Genomic DNA, 21,659 nt, shown 5'->3' with positions numbered 1-21,659 from the left:
ATCCTGTCATAAGTAGTTGACAAGACAATTAGCTTAATGAGAAACTGAACAATCACCTGCAAAGCTGATGAGAAGGCTACTTTTATTAGATGTTTGATGCGAAATCAGAGAAGAAATTAGGGAAGTTGGACAGGAAATCAGAAGTTAATAAGGGACAAGGGATCTTCCAATCATAAATGTCTTAGATCCAGTCCCCTCTAAACATTCAGTATATTTTGTAGTTCTCCTTCAACAAACTATTTGCCAAATATCTGTACAGTCCCTGACATTGTGGTGGTTTACTACATAGGTTACTTAAAAGACTGGCTGATGTCCCTGGCTATGGAAAATTTAAATTTCCCTCTCTCCATTAAATTTTCCTTTCCTAAATGGTCCTTTGTCCTTCTCTCTTCTATACTCTGTAACTCTAATTTTTCCATTATCTAGTGTAAGATATGTGATGTGAATTACTGTAATTCCAGCATGGTTTGCAGGTTCAGTATGTACAAGTAACATTTTGTACTCTGTGTGTACCATTAAGGAGTTCTCAGGGAAATGGATATCTGAAAGAAAAAAACAAGGGCAAAACTTCTGACTTTCTCTATCGTATTACAAAACAATCTATCAGAATCCTCAAAGCATATGCAAATCACTTTTTTTTTAATGTGAATCTTGTTAAACCCTGAAAATTGAGTTATTTTTCAATATGCAAATGTTCCAATTTCCCTTTTTGGGGAAAAAAAGGCAGATATTTTAAATATGAAAGCATCAGGAATTTGAAAGGAGTCTGTAGGAATCACACAGCTATCATTCTGTTGACAGCTCAGACCTACTGTACTTCAAATCATCTAGTTAAGATCATATAGGTGGGACTACTTGGCCAATCTAATTAAATTCAACAAACATTGAGCAGGCATTGGATTAGGCCCTGCAAGGTGCAAATAGGTAAATAAGTCATTATTTGTGCCATCACAGAGCACAAGGAGGTAATTTTATTTCGTTGCTCATCCAAAATTTTTGTTGAGGTAGAACATACATTCAGTAAGGACATAAATTTTAAATAGATTGATTTACTCATGTCATAGCCACCCAAGTTACTATAGATCTCTAAATGTTAACCACAAAAGCATGACCCTTCCCAATCTGTACTCCCCCACAGTAGCTACGAGTCTGACATCTACCTTACTCAATTGGTTTTGCCTGTTCTTATGGTTCATAAAAATGAAACCCTTTTGTGTTTGGCCTTTTCAGCTCATCATCATTTTGATTTGATTCATCCATGTGTATCAGTTTTCAGTTCTTTTTTAAATACTATATAGAATCCCATCACAGAATATATCACAGTTTCTCTGTTCTCCTGTTGATAAGTACTTAGATTACTTCAATTTGAAGCTGTTACTGATAAAACTGCCATAACTATTCTCATTTTTATCATATGGTCAATATAAACACTAACTGGGACGAGAGGACCTGGTAGGTCATAGGATATGTAGATCCAGCTTTGGTAAATATTCCCAGTCTCCTACTCCTGCTGGCAAAGCATGAGGAATCTAATTGTTTTACATGTCACTAGCACTTGGTCACTAACACTAGTGTTTTTTAATTTTACCCCGTCTAGTGGGTAGTATCTCATTGTGGTTTTAATTTGCATTTCCCTGATAATTAATGGTATTGAGGACATTTTCATGTATTTATTGACCAATTATCCTCTTTCTTGAAGTCTTTCAAGTTTTTTCTTATTTTTTTTTTAAATAACTTTATCGAATATAATTCACATGACATACAACTCAACCTTTGGCTCCCTTAAAGAAAATTAGTTTATTTAAACAAAATTAAACTAAATGAACAAACAAGCAAATACACAGCTCATCTATTTCTCTTACCAACTCCCCCATCCCACCCCGGCAACCCCCCATCTGTATCTGTGAACATTTTCTTTTCCTCTAGATTCCACATATAAGAGAAATTATGGCATTTGTCTTTCTCTAACTTACTTTACCCTCTCTGATATAGGCTTTTCAAATGAATATATCTAATATTGTGTTAATAATAGGGTTCTAGAAAGACTTCAGTCTCCTTGCCAGCCTTCACATTCAAGTAACTGATGTGTTGTGATTTGTGTTTGCATTCTTAATTTTTCCTTTCATCTTCTTCCTTATTTTTAATAAAAATTTGCTGGCAGTGTCTATTGCCTGCTTGAAGTAATTCTCAGACTTTTATTTTTCAAACGAGAGTGGCTTTTTGTTTCTAATCCCTTTTTTGTGCATTGAAACAAACAATTATCTCTTCTCTTACCATGGCTTTTAATCTTTACAATAACACGCTTCTTCATATGTAATCTTTATCATCATTCTTTTGATAATCCTCAATTTCAATTCCAATAAAGTTTCTCTTGGCAGTAATGAATTATTTATTAATAGAGTCAGTGTCAGTTTTATTTTTAATACTTAACTGTGGACTAAAAATTCAGTTGTTAAAACACTAAAATCTCTATTTTTCTGTTCTCTTCTCAGGTTAAACATTTCTAATCTTAACAATTTCTGATATGATTAATACTGATGTGTTTCAGTTTTGTTCATTTTAATATTCTCTCTGAAAGTAATTTTTCTCATGCCTGGCATATAGTTGATAACATAGAAGTCAATTGGTATTACCAGGTAAATGTTACCTGTTCTGTTGAATGTTTATATATTTCTCTAATTTTAATATTAACTTCTGATCAAGAGCTTTGCAAATTTATTTTGTATGTAATGGCTTACTTAAGCATCCATTTTTAGCCATCAAACATCTTTTTGTTTTAATTTTCATTTTGCATGATTTTGAAAATACTGAAACTATGAATGCACTATGCTCTTCAGTTCTCCACTATAGACAACCTTAACTTCTACTGGGGAAAAAAAAAAAAAAGAAACAACAACACAAAAAACTTAGGAACTCTACTTGCTGGTGATAGGAAAATCACATTCCCAATCCTACTTCCTTGATTATATGCTAGGCTAGGCATTTTCAAAGCTTTCAGAGAAGACGTATTAGATGCACCAAGGCTGAGAAGTTCTGTTCGTACCGAATCAATTCTGTTTGAGGGAAATTCCGAGGTGAGACCTCCCTCCGTCACTCTTGCTACACCTCTCAGCTCTCATGGGCTGTGACACATATGGCTCATCTTGATGCCTTTATTTACTTCCACTCCCCGAATAATCCGGCTGCCCTCGACAGCATTATTCTAGTGCATTTCCAGGCTATACTGTCAAGGAACAAAATGTGTTCTATAATGATCCAAGAGCTTTGTAACTCTTTGCCTTTCTCCTCTGAACCTTCTCTTTGATGGTATGGTATCAGCCTTCATAATCTCTCCTGCATTTGGAGTCACTGAAGCTATGTGCAATTTGGCTAGCAATGTTATCACAAGGACATCAAGATTCTGTTTGTGCATCACTGTCTTTATCACATAACAGATCTCAGGATCATACAAATGCCCTTTCACAGAAGTGCTGGGGGTGGGGGGGAGCTTAATAATATATTCACTTCTAGGATTATAAATAATTATTTCTCCTTCTATCTTCTCATCTTTTTATTTCTTCCATGGTGCTTTGTTACTTTATTGTGGAATAATACATTCTGGATTAACAAACAAACAAACATAAAATCACAGATTGTTAAAATATGCCTTAGGTTCAATGTCCATTCACTGGACATTGTAACTTAAGCAACAATTTCTGAACCAGTGTGTTTTCTTACTATTATATTTATGATGTTTTGATATCTAGAGTGCAGGCACGGTGTCATCACAAAGACTGATTATGTGGCCTTTCACCACAGAGTCACTTTAAATCTCCGTGAGGAAAAGCATATAAAAAAGACAGTCTTTGTGAAAGTGGAAGGAAGGCCACTCACAATGTGACAGGCGGGTAGCTCGTGAAAACAGACTGACAGAGTCAGGTGCACTTACCGAGTGTAAACTGCCAGCAAACTGTCAACTGCCAAAATGAATTAGACTCTCATACTAAGGAGGTCTCAAATCTTAAATGTTTAAACATTCAGAAGCTTCACTAAGACATCTAGTCATGCTATGTTTCCATGGGTGTCCCTGCCACACCTTCACTGCTGTTCAAAAGTAAGAAAAAAATAAAGACATTCTTTATCTTGCATGAATAATGTCTCAATAGGCTTCCTATTCTATGCGGGTCGGGGGATGAAGATTCCTTGGAAGACTGTCAATGCGTCATATAGCTGTATCCACTTTCATTTTGATTATATACTCAGGTTATACCTTTTCCAGCATGTTTGTTGTCAAAATTGCAGGCATCTTTGAAATATGCCTTATTTTGTTTTTAATCCCATTAGTAGAATGTATCAATTACATGCAACCAAACCTAAGATCACTTTGGGTTATTTCTAAATATGCTAACTGACGACATGTAGTTGGCTCCTAGGATAGTTCCCCTCCTTTCCTCCCTCTATGCCCCAATGAAATCTTTGTCTCTTAAAAATAATAATGTTGGGGCGCCTGGGTGGCTCAGTGGTTTGGGCTGCTGTCTTCGGCTCGGGTCATGATCTCAGGGTCCTGGGATCGAGCCCTGCATGGGGCTCTCTGCTCCGCAGGAAGCCTGCTTCTCTCTCTCTCTCTCTGCCTGCCTTTCTGCCTACTTGTGATCTCTGTCTGTCAAATAAATAAATAAAATCTTTAAAAAAATAATAATAATAATGTCAGTCAGAGAAAGACAAATGCTGTATGACCTCACTTATATATAGGATCTATAAATAAACAAACAAACCTCATAGAAGCAGAGAAGAGACTGATGGTTGTCAGAGGTGGGGGCAGGGTCGGAGGTGAGGGAAATGTTCAAAAGGTAGATGAAGATGTTCAAAAGGTACCACCTTTCAGTTATAGGCTAAATAAGTTCTGGGGATTAATACACAAAACGGGGATGACAGTTAACAATACTGTACTGTATATTTGAGAGATGGTAAGAGAGTAAATCTTTGAACTACGTAAGATGATGAATGCTTTCTAAAGTTATTGTGGTAAGCATTTTGCAGTGTGTACATACATTACATCATTATGTTGTATACTTTAATACAATGTTATATGTCAATTATATATCAATACAACTAGAAAAGAATGTCTTAGCTAAATATATTAATTGGGAAGGTAGTATCATAGTTTTCTTTTTTCACTAAATAGCAGGAAATGTCACTTGTGAGCCCTTGGCACATATCTGATAAAGAAAAGTTACCCCTAAGCTTAATATGGTTTTTCTGCCATTGTTGAAATAGTAAATAAAAATATATACTCTTGCACCTGCCACTTAAATCTTGTGGCATTCACTGATTCCTTTTTCAACTGGTGTTACAAGGACATTCTATCACCTAAAGTACTGGAAGGGATTAGCTCCTTCTCTCTATCACACATCTGGGTTATTCATAGCAGTCTTTTATTTCCCCTCAGTGCTTTCTTTTAAGGTCTTAAAGAATATGTTGTACTATTGTTCACTACTTGAATTTGTTATAATATATTGAATTGCATCAGCATTATAACTGCTCAGAGTAGTTACTGTATAAACGACCTATGAGATAGAATGCTAAGTTCCTAAGCACAAAGGCAGCTTGACTAAGCATATCCAAATATTTTAACATATTGTCAGAAAGTTCTTTTTTATGATTTTTGATGATGAACTTAATTTAGGGATGTTTTTCATGACTGAGTCATTCTCTCTGGTTTTTACTGAAAGCCTGAGGCGCTTGTCCTTCTTTCTGTTAACCAATGTAGTATGACTATTATGTCATAGTTTAATCTTGAAACTATGTCTTTCTTCTACTTTCATTAGAAACAAATAAAAACCCACAATTTCTTCCTTCAAAATATATATGACAATTTATCATTATATACTTATTTGTATGCTATGTTTCATTTATTCTTCTTAGAGTAAAACTTTTTGAAGATATAAGCAATGCCCATTTATTCTCCAATATACATAAATCTCATGTATGCCACTTAAGAGATGCCCAGTAAATATTTGATTATCAAAAGAGTGGATAGTTGGATGAATATTCTAGCTTGCATTGGCTTAGTTACACTGTTTATTGGCATCAAAAGAAATTTGGGCCATTAGAAAAGGCTTGGCTCAGCCAACCCTACATCTCTCAGTCAGCCTGCTTCATAATATATTCTAAACTTCTCTTCATAAGGAAATTATAAAATGTGACTTTGGCACAATTGCTGGCACCAAATGAGCACTTAATAAGTATTTTCACTTCAAATGCAAGTCTAAGTTATTTGTCAGGCAATTCTCCTACAAATTTCTGAAGAGCTAAGTTTTTCACTCACTCTCTGATTTCCTATTTCTCTTATTTACATTTTTGTTGGATCCTGAAAATACCTCAAGTGCCAATCATGTCATATTAATTTCTTCATCTATTACATTTTCACTATAACATAGCTCTTGTTAGGAATGTAATAGAGAGAAGAAGGGGATTTGGAGACAAGAGAGAAATCTAAATCCCATCTCATTACCAATGAAGAATAGTGGATTTGTGCTAGATAATTTTTATTTTACTTTTAGAAAGGACTATATCATCAGACACTGAACAGAACCAGAGATCTTTGATATTTCTGTGGATTCCAGGAAGGAGTAAAATGAAGATAAGCTAACACATAGGACCAAATTCTTAAATTAGACTTCCACAACCAGTGATCCTCTACAGAATATCAGGATTACTAAATAATTCCCAGTGGAGAAAGAGGAACTCTCCTGTGCTATTGGTGGGAATGCAAACTAGTGCAGCCACTCTGGAGAACAGTACAGAAGTTCCTCAAAAAGTTAAAAACAGAACTACCCTATAATCCAGCAATTGCACTTCTAAGTATTCACTGAAAGAATACAAAAATAACAATTCAAAGGGCTATGAGCACCCCAATGTTCCTAGCAGCATTATCTGCAATAGCCAATTTATAGAACCAGCCCAAGTGTCCATCAACTGATGAAAGGATAAAGAAGATGTGGTATAAATATACAATAGAATATTACTCAGCTATGAAAAAGAATGCAATCTTGGATTTGCAATGACATGGATATAGCTAAAGAATATCATGCTAAGCAAAGTAAATCAGTCAGAGAAAGACAAATGCCATATGATTTCACTCATATGTGGAATATAAGAAAGAAAACAAAAGAGCATAGGGAATACAGAGAGAGAGAAGTAAACCAAGAAAGAGACTTTTAACTACAGAGAACAAATTGAAGGTAACTGAAGGGGAGGTGGGTAGGGGGGCTGGGTTGAATAGGTAATAGGGACTAAGGAGTATACTTGTGATGAGCAGAGGGTGATATATAGAAGTATTGAATCACTATATTATATGCCTGAAAGTAGTATTATACTGTATATTAACTAATTGGAATTTAAATAAAAACTTAAACAAATTTTTCCACTATATAAAGAGATCCAGTTGACAAATAAATTAAGGTAGGTCACCTACTTTCTTTTCTTGCTCCAGAGGGGCAAACCCACCTTTCTGTTACTTTTCCTCCCCTCCCCTTCCCTCCCTCTCTGCCACCACAACTACCTACCTAAATCATCACTTTAGAGGCTTGTCAAAACGTATGGGATAAAGAGAGAAGTACATATCTCACTCCTTTTTGCAGAGATAAATAGCAGACTTAAATAAACAGCAAATAACAAAAGATCTGTGTGAAATAGGTGTTGATTTCAAGCTTTAGGACTTGTCTCCAATCAAGAAGAAACTATTAAATACTGAAGGAGGTACAAAGAATTCATTGTATTTTGCAGAAAGATGTCTTGGGACAACGTATCTAAATGGAGACTTTGGGCACTCCAGTTCATTTCCTCTCATTCCTTAACCTCTGAGCAAAAGGTGTTTGGAACAATCAAAATCCAGTATTTTAACTAAAATCTAATGGAAGCACAGCATAACTAGATGGAGAGAAGAGCAAAAGAGAATTCTAAAGGAACAGAAAGAATGGACTTCATTCAAGGAGGAGTAACAAAGAGAAAGAAAGCACATTTGTCTTGCCGGATCACTACCGAAAAGGAAGGAAAGATGAAGAGACACACATGAAGATAAGGGCTCGACATCCAAAGTACCGTTGATTAATAAAGCACAGAATGTCTCCAAATATCCAGAGAGAGAATACATTAGATATGAACATCCGTATATGTTATCACAGACTCAAGAAGTAAGAGTAGATGTGTCAATATCTAATAATGACATGAAAAACAGGCTTCCTTTAAAAGACTGAAACTATGCCAATTTTGAGAAATATGTTATTAAAATACATCAAATTAATAGATCAAAAGAGTGAGTGTATGGTCATCAGTGTGATGCTGGCCTGTTACTTGACAAAATCAAACATCCATGCCTTATTAATATCTTAGTAAACTGTAAGTAAATATATATTATTATCATAAGAAAGGATACTAGGAAGTAGAATATACTATTGTAAATGGAGAGAAGATTTCCGTATATTTGGAAAACTTAAAAAAGAAAATTATAAGAAATGTAAAAAAAAGTATGGTGGTTGGTTGTGAAAGTTATATAAAACAATATTTTTCCTAATGACAGATGGTAGTGAGTTTACTGCTATACTTTAAAAATATATTAATTTTATTGACAAGCAAAAACAGTGAAAAACTTGGGAGGAAATATAGAAGCAATATTTATTATGTATATTAAGAGGATATTAAACACTAAATGAAAACCTACAAAAAAGGGAAAAATAAAACCTTTTCTCAGATCATATAACGCAATAGAATAAATATATTAGTTCTCTTAAATCTATAAACTAAATGCAGCATTAAACAAAATTTTAAAATATATTTTAGAGCTTGAGGAAATTATTTAAATGCCTCACTGGTAAAAAGTACACATGATAGTAAAATTCTAAAAAAGCAACAGGGAAGTATTTGTATCAGATATTAACATATATTTAAGAGTAATTAAAGATATATTGTTTATGGGTACAAGAAGAGGGAAAAAAAAGCTAAAAAGAAAAAAAAAATCCAGACTTCTGACAACTGCATGATGACTGAGATTATAAAATGAAAATTAAATATCTAACTTTGTCCTTACACATACATCATATTAAAAAAGTACATGTATATCAAAAATATGAATATAAAACATAAAAATAAATTACTGGAATAAAAATAAAATACTAAACATAGAAATTTAAGCAAAATTAGAAATAATTATAGCAAAAACAAAAAAGAGTCTTATCCCTTCTAACAGATTGGAAAAATGAAAAGCATATCAAATTCTGTTTGCCTTTGGAAGCAGTCACTCTAATTAATTGTTAGACAAACATTATCTAACAATACCTAAATGTTTATTGTTAGATAAACATAGTGAGAGTGTTTATCTACTTTTTTAAAGGGCAAGATGTCACTGTGTTTCATATTTTAAAATATGATTACTGTTCTTATATGATTTAATTTCTGGAAATATTTCTGAAATATACATACAGTACACAGATGTAGATATAAGAATTTCATTTTTTAGATAACTATAATAGGAAATAATGGAAATAGTCTAAATGTCTATCAAAAGAGAATTTGATAAAATTTTCATGGTATATTAATACAATGCAGTTTTATGAAAAATTTCAAAAAGAATATTATTAATCTGCATATGTGACATATAAAGTTGTCTAATAACTGTTAAGTGAGAAAGGAGTCAAACTGAATTATTTATAGTATTATCTCTTTCTAGAAAATATTATAGTTATATCATTTGCTGGATTCAGTAAAGTATTTATCTCATATCCCCCACCCCAATTTAATGATATTAGAATGTTATTTTTTTTAAAGGTTTATGTATTTATTTGAGACTGAGAGAGACTGAGAGACAGAACAGGGAGAGGAGTAGGGAGAGCGAGGGAGAATCTTAAGCAGACCTGTGCTGAGTTCAGAGCCCGACAGGAGGACTCAATTGATCTCATGACCCTGAGATTATGATCTGAGCTGAAACCAAGAGCGGTCCTCAATGGATTGTGCCAGCTGGGTGCCCCAGAGACTGTAATGTTCTTAAAATTCATTTCCAAAGATATCAGCCCTGGTCCAGGAGAGAAGTTGTGAATTATTTGTTATTTAATTACGTGCGTGAGTGCATACACACACACCCACACACAATTTTACTGTATATGCACTGTTACAAGTACAAATGGTTATATTTTAATTTAGATCTGGATCCTTATTTGCCACTTAAAAGTGTTTAAAATGTTCCACTATGTTCACTATGAGCACTGCCATGAATCTATCTACCTAAAACATATCAGACAATAAAACTTAAATCAACAGAAATTACTACATATCTTAGAAAAGGTTATAGTATTTCCAGTGTTCAGAAACACTGGGATGACTATTATTTAAGATACTTATCAAAAGCTTCTGTCTTACTTCCAGTTATGACAAAGTAACTGATGGTAGCCTAGTGTTCAGTTGTAAATAACCAGTCTTGGGGAAAATATGGGAGGCAAAATTTTTTCCAATGTTAAACAGGGGGCACTAGAATAATATAATTCCTGAGAAGAAGGAAACTTTGAGCAATCTCTATAATTGCATTTTTTTTCTACTTGGGAACAATTTTCCAACTACGGTCTAGAGAGTTAGAATCTAGCAGAACCCAGAATTCCCACTGAGCTGGGGAAGCATTCTCAATTTGAAATAACTGAAGGGACTGGACAAAACTCAAAGATATGTGGATGGCATTCCAGAAGCCTATATGGGGTCCCCTGCAATTCCCCAGACTATAGCTGGGCTACACACATGCAGGATAAGTTTACACAAAGTTTTCCAAAAGTAGCTGCTACAGGATTGAAAATGGAACAGACATACACAGTTTCATTATGCCTTAGTGATTTATCAGAGACACAAGAAGGGCCAAGGTTTGGGAATAAAAACCGTATTGTAGAAAAAGTCTCTTTTTGGACCTGTCCAATTAAAACCTAAAACCAACTGCAAGTACCAAACATAAACCAACATTTGGGTATTTAGTACCTCCAAGTTAGAAGGTCCTAAAAACTCTTTGGGCTTTTTAGAAACAGCCATATTAAAGCAAAAGGTCCAGTCTACACAAGTGAAAAGTGATCAACCACTACAAGGACAACTAGCTAGAATTAGTGTCTTTCTAGGAAGATAACACTACCGAGAGCCTCCATATGTAATTATCAGCAGGAGTAGTTCACAATCAAAACTTAAGAAAAACACAAACAGAAAATGTGACCTATACTCCAGGGGAATAAAAGTAACCATTATGTCAAGATGGCCAAATAGGACAACAAATTAAAATATGAACAGAGGATACGAAGGGACATTCCTTTATTTAAAAAAAAAAAAAAAAAAGCCTGTAAAAGCATATTAATGGCTCATCAACATCATTAGATATTAGGAAAATGCAAATTAAAATCACAAAAAGATAACACTTCACACCCACTAGGATGGCTGTTATCAAAAAGATGGACAATAAACAAGTGTTGGTAAGAATGTAGAGAAATTAAAGCCATTATATTGTCGGTATGGATGCTAAATGTAATGACCACTTTGGAAAATAAGCAGTTCCTATGCAGTTAAACATGGAGTTAGCATATGACACAGTGTGGTAGGCAGAATAGGTAGGCAGAATAATTCCCTGTCCTCCAAACATATACACGTCCTAATCTGCAGAGCCTGGAAATATGCTATTTTACAAGGCAAAAGGGACTCTGCAGATGGATGAAGCTAAGGAATTCAAGATGGGAAGGTTATTCTGGACTACCTGGGTGGGCCCCATGTAATCATGAGGACCTCTATAAGTGAAGCAGGGAAGCAGAAGACTCAACGGGAAGCTTATTTGCAAGCTTGACCTTGTGGATTTGAAGATGGGAAAAGGGCACAGGAACTAAGGAATACAGATGGTCTCCAAAATCTGAAAAAACTAAGATTCTTTCTTACAGGCTCCAAAAGGAACACAGCCCTGCTGGCAACTTGAACTTTTTTCTGGTAAAACCCAGGACCTCTAGAACTGTGAGATAATAAATACGTGTTGACTTAAGCCGATAACTTGTGTGGTAACTTGTTACTGCAACAATAGGAGACTGTGACTAATGCCATCCCCAGGTGTACACACAAGAAAAGAGAAAAAAGTAGATATCTATACACAAGCTTGCACACAGATGTTCATAGCAGCATTATTTATAATAGCCAAAAAATAGAAACAACTCAAATGCCTATTACCTGAAAACTGGATGAATATAAACCATGCATACAATGGAGTATTACTGGCAATAAAAATAAATATTGATAATCGTGAACATAGATGAAAACACTTACCAAGTGAAGGAAAACAGTCACAAGAGATCACATATTATATGACTCCATTTGTATTAAGTACCCAGAACAGGCAAAACCATAGAAAGAAAGGAAATTTATGGTTGCCTCTGGGATACTGTTGGAAAGTAGGAAGGGAATGATAATGGATATGGTGTTCCTTTTATGGAGTTTGAAATGTTTTAAATTTAAATTGTGATGATGACTGTATAACCACAAATTCACTAGAAAAAATAATTATATTGTATACTTTAAGTGGCATATAAATTTTGTCTTAATAAAGGTGTCCCACGTAAACTCCAAAAATATTTTAAAAAATAAATACAGTCTTCCCGAGCAATCAAATAAGGAAGCTTAGCAGAGGAAAGATAATTATAAGATGGAAAATTTAAAACGGAAAATGGAATGAGAAATCCACCAAATGGGTTTAATGATCTATGTGAGAAGGTAGAAGTTGCAGTGAGCTTGAAAACAAATCAATGCAAAGCATTCGACTTGAAAAACACCAAGAAGAAAAGAAGGAAGATTCAGATACATGTGAGACAGTATCAAATAACCTGATATATATGTAATAGGAGTCCTAAAAAAAAAATTATTTGTTAAAATAATGGGTGAAGTTTTTCTAAGTTTCCTGAAAAACATCTACTTTCAGAAACATGATGCTTAGCAAACCTCAAGTAAGCAATACACAAGAAAAACAGACTTGGACACATGATAGCCAAACTACCAAATACCAAATAAAAAGAGAAAAATTTTGTGTGTGGTCAGAGATAAAGGACACATAACTTATACCTGGAAATGTAATTGAGTAGCCGCTAATGTTGTATCAGAAAACAATGGAAGATCCTCTTTTAAGTGGTTGCAGTTGCAACAAAAGAAAAATAAAATAAACTGTCACCTCTGAATTATTTATCTAGTGAAGATAGCCATAAATACAACTGGAGGTAAAACCATGTGTATTAGTTTGCTACAGCTGCTGTAACATAATACCATCAACTGGGTGACTTGAACATTGGAAATTAACTCACAGTTCTGGAAGCTAGAAGTTCGACATCAAGGTTCAACGGGGTTGCCTCCTTCTGAGAGTTATGAAAGAAACTTTTTGTTTTATGCCTCTCCCCCCAGCCCTCTTTGGTCTGGTGGTTTGTTGGCCATTTTCAGCATTCCTTGGCTTACAGAAGAGCCAGTCACCCAAATCTTTGCCTTCATGATTTCATGGTATTCTTCCTGCGTGTGTATATGTGTTTTCACGTGTCATTCTTTCATATGGACATAAGTCATCTATTGGAGCAGAGACCCGGGCAGTTCTGGTATGACTTCATCTCAGCGAACCACGTCTGCAACTGCCCTATTTCCAAATAAGATTGCATTTTGAGGTATTTCCTATCAGCAGAGCTTAACTGTAATAATAAATGTTTAAGGATATTATTTTGGTTGAAGTAAAATGATACTATACTGAAGGAAAAATTTTAAAAATTAAATAAGCAAAAAACCCACCAGGAGTGGTTTTTTTAAAAAATGTTTTTTTAAAAAAATGTATACAATAACTTTTTTCCTCATTATAATCTTCTGTAAGATTATAAAAGTAGCACTTATCTCATAAGGTTATGATAAGGATCACGTGAGAAATCTCCACTAAATGCTTTTCTTAGGGTAAAAGCTATCAATAACTATTTACTTTGATTACCTCTTATTACCTAATATTAACATATTCATTCACATTTTTGTGTGGAATTATATAAGTATTATCTTTCTAAATATAAGGAAAATATATGTAAACATTTATGTATCACTATCACTGACAGGGAATTTAAACATTTTATAGAACTTACTTATCATCATAAACTTTATGAATTAGATATCATATCCTTATTTAGGCCAAGATATTGAAATATTAAAAGATTTCCTGACCCACTTAGTAGATAGGATTAAAATCTAACTCTACACTCCATAATCATTATACCATTTTACTTCCAAAAACAAATCACTATAACCTCTATTTAAAAACAAAACTAAAATTATACAATTATCATATGTTGAGCTGTAAAAAAGGGAGTCCACTTAAATCCAACTACATCCATTTAAGGAATTGGGCAGCTTCTGAGCAATACCTATATTTACAGTATTTCCTAAACACCAGAGGTTCTGAATTTTGGGTACAGTTTTGATATAAACCTTTCCTTTGTATGGCCTCACAAATCATGAACAGTGGAAAATTCATCTAAACTTCTTAACATTATCTAAACTTCTAAACATTATCTTCTAACATAAACTGTCTCTTGGACTAAGATATAGCAAAAGAACTACAATAGCAGAACAACAATAATCTCTTATCAGATCATATATCCATGTTCTGCATTACAACATCTGTGTGCTCAATGCATGGCTCCTCTTAGAACAAAGAGACATAAATTGAGACCAACCATTTTCAATGGGATGAATGATTTTTGGAATTTTCAGAAGATAAAGAGGAAAAATGACCATGAAACTTTCAGTGTCCTACCCCCATCACTTATTCCATATAAGGCATATATACCTCATGTAGACCAGACCCTTTGGAAAGGCAGCTTTAGCCTTTTTTCTATTCTCATTATCCCTTTTCCCCATCCTCAAGGGGGAACACCTTCAAGTTCTTACATTTCCTGAAGAACTTTTTTTTTTTTTTAACTAAGGAATTTTTTATTTGAGAGAGAGAGAGAGAGAGAGAAAGCATGAGCAGGGGAAGGGTGTTGCGACTAGCAGACTCCTCCCCACTCAGGGACCTGGATGCTGGATCATGACCTGAGCTGAAGTCAAGTGTCCAACCGGCTGAGCCATCCAGGTGCTTTTCCTGAAGACTGTTAGCAATTTGCTCAGAAGAGCTGAGTTTAATAAAATTACAACAGAAATATGTATACAACCCGGTCATTTCCAAACTCTACTTTTGTCCCAAACACTGGACACATCAACTTGATTCCAGCAAGCCAATAATCCTTCAAGAGCAAATAAGAAACACCTGAGGTGGACTTTCAGGTTCGTTCAGCCATGAAGAATGACACTAATGATATCCAAGAACCTTTCATTTCAGTTATTTAAAATGTTTTATCTTTTGTCAGATAAATGAAGGAGGAAGTTCACTTTCAGTACAATGTGACGGCTCCCGCACTTGACCTTTCTCTGGCATCCTGACCACAGCTTCAGCTTCTCTCAAAGACCGTTTGAAAAATGCAAGTTAATTTGAAGAGCATCACATAAATGTATCTTAAAGCAAAGTATAGAATTCATTTTAAAATGGAAACGATATAAAATGTGCACTAAGTTGAATATTGTCTCTGACACTGTCATTATCATGACCCCAGGAAAGATTGTGATGCATCAGTGTACTTTGGATCTTACAGTTTAGATCCATGTCTTACTCCATTCCATCATCTTCTTTCCCTGTCTCTTAAACCCACCTATAGTTTCCTTCCAATACAACGACAACAACAAAAAAAGTGGTTAGGACAGAGGAGAGCTACTTTTTGGCCATGTAAGAGTGTATGTCTGCCTTACTTACTTACTTACTTACTTATTGGCACAGGCTTTCCTTATCTTAAGGAAACTATGGGGTTTCAGTGAAAGATGAAAGACTGCATAAAGGTGGAATAAATAATAAATAGCAGCTGTTTCCTAGTTTTCAATAAATTAAACACTCTGGAAATTAAAATTGAAATTGAGTGTTCTGCACTATCTTCGATATCCAGGGCCGATGGTAGGTTGAGCATTGCCTATCATGTGTCTGCTTACAGAGTGTTGTTCATTTCCAAGCTTTGGTAATCATATTCTCATGTTTTATGGACACATCCTCCTGTCTGTAGTTCAGACATAAACACACAGCTGTATGGACACTCGGTCTGCCACATTACCTCAGCAAATCACGAGCCTTCAAATTAGGCATTCTGGAACAAACGTAAGCAGAAATAAGAGAGGAAATTTGTTTTTCAAATGTAAACTTCCAAACAGCCTCCTTTAACGGCCACATTTTGTTCTCTGAATCCACAGAAGTATTTTTTTGAAAAGTTGGCTACTATTTGGACATCAAATATACTTTTCAAAATTGATGTTATTTTTGGAATTACGGAGCCAGTTTCTCAGCAGAAGGAAATCACCCAGGCTCCTTCCTCTTCATTCCTGTTAAGAGTTTACCTTACCCTTTAGCAAACCCCCCAAGGTTTTATCCTAAATTCTTCCCTTAGAACAGCCAATGCCACCATCACACCAGTTGGGTAAACTTTCTGCACGTGAGGATTATGTATTCATTTATCTGGTCAACATTCTTGGAAGTTTTCTTTCTATCAAATCCTACTACATATTGGGAATAAAAGATGAAGTAAGATTCCCTTGCTTTCAAGAACCTCACCTTTTAGAAAACCAGGTTTTATTTGTGGTTAATCTGAGGGAGGTAAGACATCATGATGTGACTTTATTTAAATTCAGAAAAACAAAATCAATGCAGTATGAATTTTAAAGATAAGTATGCATATACGGGTCAAATCTCTAAACCTCAAGAAAGTATTGGAACAACATATATATGTTTTCAGGTGAGGATTTGGCTTGGTTTTGCAAGTAATAGAAGACGGTGAAACTGTATTAAATTAAAATGATGCTTCTATTGGTAAGACAAGAAGAGAAGTTTGGCTTTACATGGAGCTACTTAGAAGGAGAAAAAGAAAGATCTAAACAAAGGAAGTTACTTTTCTCTAGCTTTCAAGGTATCATGGTCTTATGCTAACTAGTCTTTCTGTTCCACCGTGCACCTCACAGAAGAAAGTTTGTTTTAGCTAAGAAAACACATATTTTTCTCATGACCAGAAACAAACAAACAGATCACTGACTTCTAGTTTTGAACCCATGTCACAAAATTCCAAGAGAAATCATCTGATTGTCTTTAGAGTCCACACTTTGCCCAGTCTTGATGGTGGTAGAGTGGCAGAGTCATGGAGTCCAGACCTGCTTACTGGAATGGGCTCAGTGATAGTTGCTAGGTACCTGGAGGCTGGGTAGAGGGATTCGAGGCTGGGTAGAGGGATTCTAGCACACACCACAGGAAAGGTGGGCCTTGCTTAGAGGCCCATTTCTAAAGAGCACAGCACAGTACAGAAAAGTGTTTCCTATATTTGTAATATTGCTTTCCTTTCCCAAAAGGAATTTCCAGGCTAATCAAAGTGACAAAGATATAATAGATAAATGCAACACAGTGGAATCATTGCCATAAGAGAGGTGAATATCAAGGACAGCCATCCGAGTAACTGTGAGGAATTGCCATACACAGCAAAGCTGCACACACTTTGGAGGCTTTATTCTCTGTTTCATTTTTTTGCTTTATTAATGAAGTTGATTTAATCTATATAGGAAGTTCCCTTAATTTTGAAATTTTTAAGCACTTACGTTGAATTACCAAAAAATGCACAAATGGTAAGTGTACAGCTAGATAAAGTTTTCCATCAGCACAGCCATGAGTCAAATATTACCAGCACCCTGGAAACTTCCCTCAAGCTTCCTCCATCATTATGTCCCAATCACCACCTAAAGCTAAACTAGTGTTCTGTCTTTTCTCTGTACTACTTACTGATGCCTATTTTTGAACTGTACATAAAAGAATCATGTAGTATGTCCTTTTGTAGGTCTGATTTTCTTAACGTTATGTTTGTGAGGGAAACCCATATTGTCTTATTTAGCTGGAGTTTGTGAAATTTTATTGTGATATCAAATTTCATGGAATGAATATACCACAACACATGTATCCATTACACTGTGGATGGACATTCAGATGGTTTCAATTTTGCAGCCAGTATGATAAATGCTGCTATTAATATTCTTGTATATATTTCTTCTAATAAATGCATGTGTGGTCTTCTGTTTTAGTCATTATGATGGATGTGTAGTTACATCTGATAGTTATCACAATTTGTATTTACTGACAACTGATGATATTGAGAACATATTGACAGGTTTATGGGCTATATGGTTGCCATTTTTTTATAAAGTAAACATTTTTGTTTTTCTTTTTTTAATGAGTTGGTTGTCTTTACCCCTGCTTCCTTTCTACAAACTTCATTAAAATTGAGAACTTCTGTTTATCAATGGGCCCAACTGTGAGATTATAAATAAAAACAGCATATTACTTAAAAAGAGACCCTCTCTTACCCAAATGTGATTCTCACACAAATATTTAAAATTATGTCTGTTAAGTGAAATAAGATGCCTCTATTAAAATATAGGGCACTTCTGAATGTGGTTATAATATTCCATAGAGGAAAATGACTCAACGATTTGCATTTTCTTGTATTTTGCCTAAGAGATCCATCGAAGAAAAAGCGGGCCACACATTAAAAGTTAGATATTTTGTGTGTAATCTCAATGGTCAAAATATGTATATTAAAAAAATCTTATTCTCTCTGTCTACTTCATCTTTTATATTTTTATTATACTTCACAGAAAAAGGTGCCCTCAAGGCTCAGAATCAGAAAAATCTGTTCTGGGCAATTTACTTGGTTTTCTCCTGTGAGTACCATGGCTTCTGTGACAGACTGTGTCCCTCTCTTTACATTGTTTCCCAACAAATGTTTACCTCACGTTTATAAACTTATAAAGGACTCTAGGTATACATTTCTCCTTACTAATCCTATGCTTGCCTTTACTTTGCAATTTCCTTCAGATATTTCTATTAACATCTTATATAAAATATAGGATCAATATAAAAATAAAAAAGAAACACAAGAGTATATATGTATGTGCATATATAAATATACTGTTAATGTTTTATATATATACAGTAAGCTAAATATATAGTATATATAAAATTAAATATTTAAATATTTAACTAAATTCATACATAGTAAGTAAAATATATATGATGAGACAAATGTACACTATGCTATATACACACAAATAGACATATATAATATACATATATTAATTTACACATACATTCTATATAATACATGTAACAGGACAAATATGTCTATTTTTATGACTGGACTTAAATTTTGTAAGAGAAATCAACAATAGTTTAAGAGTCAGTGACCTTAATAAACATTTCCGTTTTTATGTTTTATGGCATAATATCATTTTTGTTACAGTCTTGGGCCATATGCTTGCTTGATTTTCGTTTCATGCTACAAAGTACAGATTAGTACTGGGATCGAAGCTGCCTAAAGTATTCTGTGGTGCATCTTATTTGTTTGCAAAGTTCTTGAACTATGAATAAGGATAAAATTTCAAAGCTAAAGCATGGAAAAAAAGACTGGAGAAAAGCATTTTTATGCTAATGGCCATAGCAATGATTATAAGCAGAGTGCACACAGAATGCACCATGGAGATGCTAAATAATATTTATGGAGCATCTGGGCCATGCATAGCAGAAGCAGAAAGATTCTTCTTCCAAATTCTGTTTGCCAAATTACTTTGGACATTAAGGAAAATGCTGAAGTTTCATTTGAACTGTGGATGGAAAATCCTGACCAAAAACAGGACAGGGATTTGGGAGCTGTCGTTTTATTCACCACGACACTAAATAGAACTCTTGACATGCTAGAATGATTCAGGATAAATTGTCTTTCACTTGCTTGATATAAGAGTGCTCTGAAGGGGAAAAAAAAATAGTGGGACAAGGAATAAAAGTTTCAGAAAAAGTTTCAATAGAACAGTTTAAGAAATTCTTAAGGAAAACAGCAGGAGTCACTGAGATAAACAAATGCTTATTCCCCCCCCCAAATCTATTGTTTTATTATTGCAATAATCCAAAGCATCATGGATATTTTAGGGATCTGGAAAACATTTTTTGAATTTGAAAAATGCATAGACATCTCATCAGTCATCCCTTATGCCTCAGAAGAACACACCTTGCTGGATTCTCATCAGTGTCGGTCTTCATTTCATTTGCTCAGATAATGATAGTAAAGCACTGGCTAAGTGTCAGGTATTATGCTGACTTTAATCTCTAGCATTGCAAGATAGATTTTATTACACAGGTTTTATAAATGAGAATTTCGAGTTCAGAAAGTCTAGAAAGCTTATACAAAATCACACAGGCAGGAGAGTAACTGGAACTCAGTTCTACCTGAGCAAAAAGGCCCTGCCTGATCTTTTCAATACGTCATCACTTTGTTACAAAACAAACAAAACTTGGAGAAAGAAAGAAAAGGAAAAAGAAAAAGAAAATCAATAAAACAAAACAAACCTTTAAACAAACATAGATCAATCTCAGTATAAACCACTAACTGTTATAACAAAGATGTAAAAACTACTTTTGAAATAGCATCAGGGAAATAGAAAATCACCACCAATTTGTGTTCTGTTTAGGGAAGAAAATTATCAGGATGATTTCTGGATGAATTCTGTTCTTAAATCGCCTGAGTACTTTTTGAAGAAGCCCTTATTGTTTTAAACTGTGGATACTGTGGCCCTGAAGTTTACATCTCTTGGCTAAGGTTTAAAATTCCTGCTGATTTTGCATGATTTTTGGTGGGTAAGCCTGCTCCTCTGGCCTAAACGAAGCAGTCTCTGTACTAAATGGGCTTGCAAAATGAGGATCTGGATCACAGGTAAATATAAAATTGCACACTCAGGAGAAGTTTTACATTTCTACAGTGTGCCTTCCAAATTATAGGACTAAACCCCTATCTTCCTACTCCTAAAGTCAAGGCACTGATCCTTGTCGCCAGTTTTTCCCTCTTGGCTAAATAAAAGATACCTTTGTTCCTATAAATTGCATATTCCAGCTGACTGAAATTTTTTAAAAAGTTTTTTTAAAAAATCATGTACAGAAGGACATATTTGCCAAACTATTATTTTGATCTGTGATGAAGCATTAATCAGTTCCATTAAATTGGTTACATAAGAATTCACTCCTACTCCCTGGGAAAGTTAAGTCTATTATTTCTGTTAGCCTAAAGTATTGGGGCGAAACCTAACTATAGTTATTGATGATGTATATAAAAAATAACTAGGCACTATGCCTTTTATTTGAAGTCAATATTCCTTTTATTAATAATTGTATAAATGTACTCCTAAACAAAAGAGATTTCCTCAGTCTGTTCTTTGTCCTATTTATTGAGAACTTCATAATAAAAATATGCTTTGTCAGACATAGCTCTTCTCTTTTTCAGATGAATGCAAACACGATTTATTCAGGGAAAAATGCTTTTATTATTAAGAGCCATTGGTCTAACTTCACACCAAAGTTGCATCCTTTCTCTTTATGTGTTTCTAGTAAAGAAAAATGCAAGCACAAGCAGTTCATCATTGTAGTAAAAGTTCCAAATGGAATCAAAATAATGTATACATGGAGAAGAAGTAGATATTTCTGAAGAAAGAGAATTGAACGAGCCTGGCCTAAT

Source organism: Mustela putorius, unplaced genomic scaffold (assembly GCF_011764305.1).
Source record: "Mustela putorius furo isolate JIRA1106 unplaced genomic scaffold, ASM1176430v1.1 tig00000421_pilon_pilon_pilon, whole genome shotgun sequence".
Classification (NCBI taxonomy): Eukaryota; Metazoa; Chordata; class Mammalia; order Carnivora; family Mustelidae; genus Mustela; species Mustela putorius.
The sequence above is the reverse complement of the archived record's forward strand: the minus strand, read 5'-3'. Positions refer to the sequence as shown.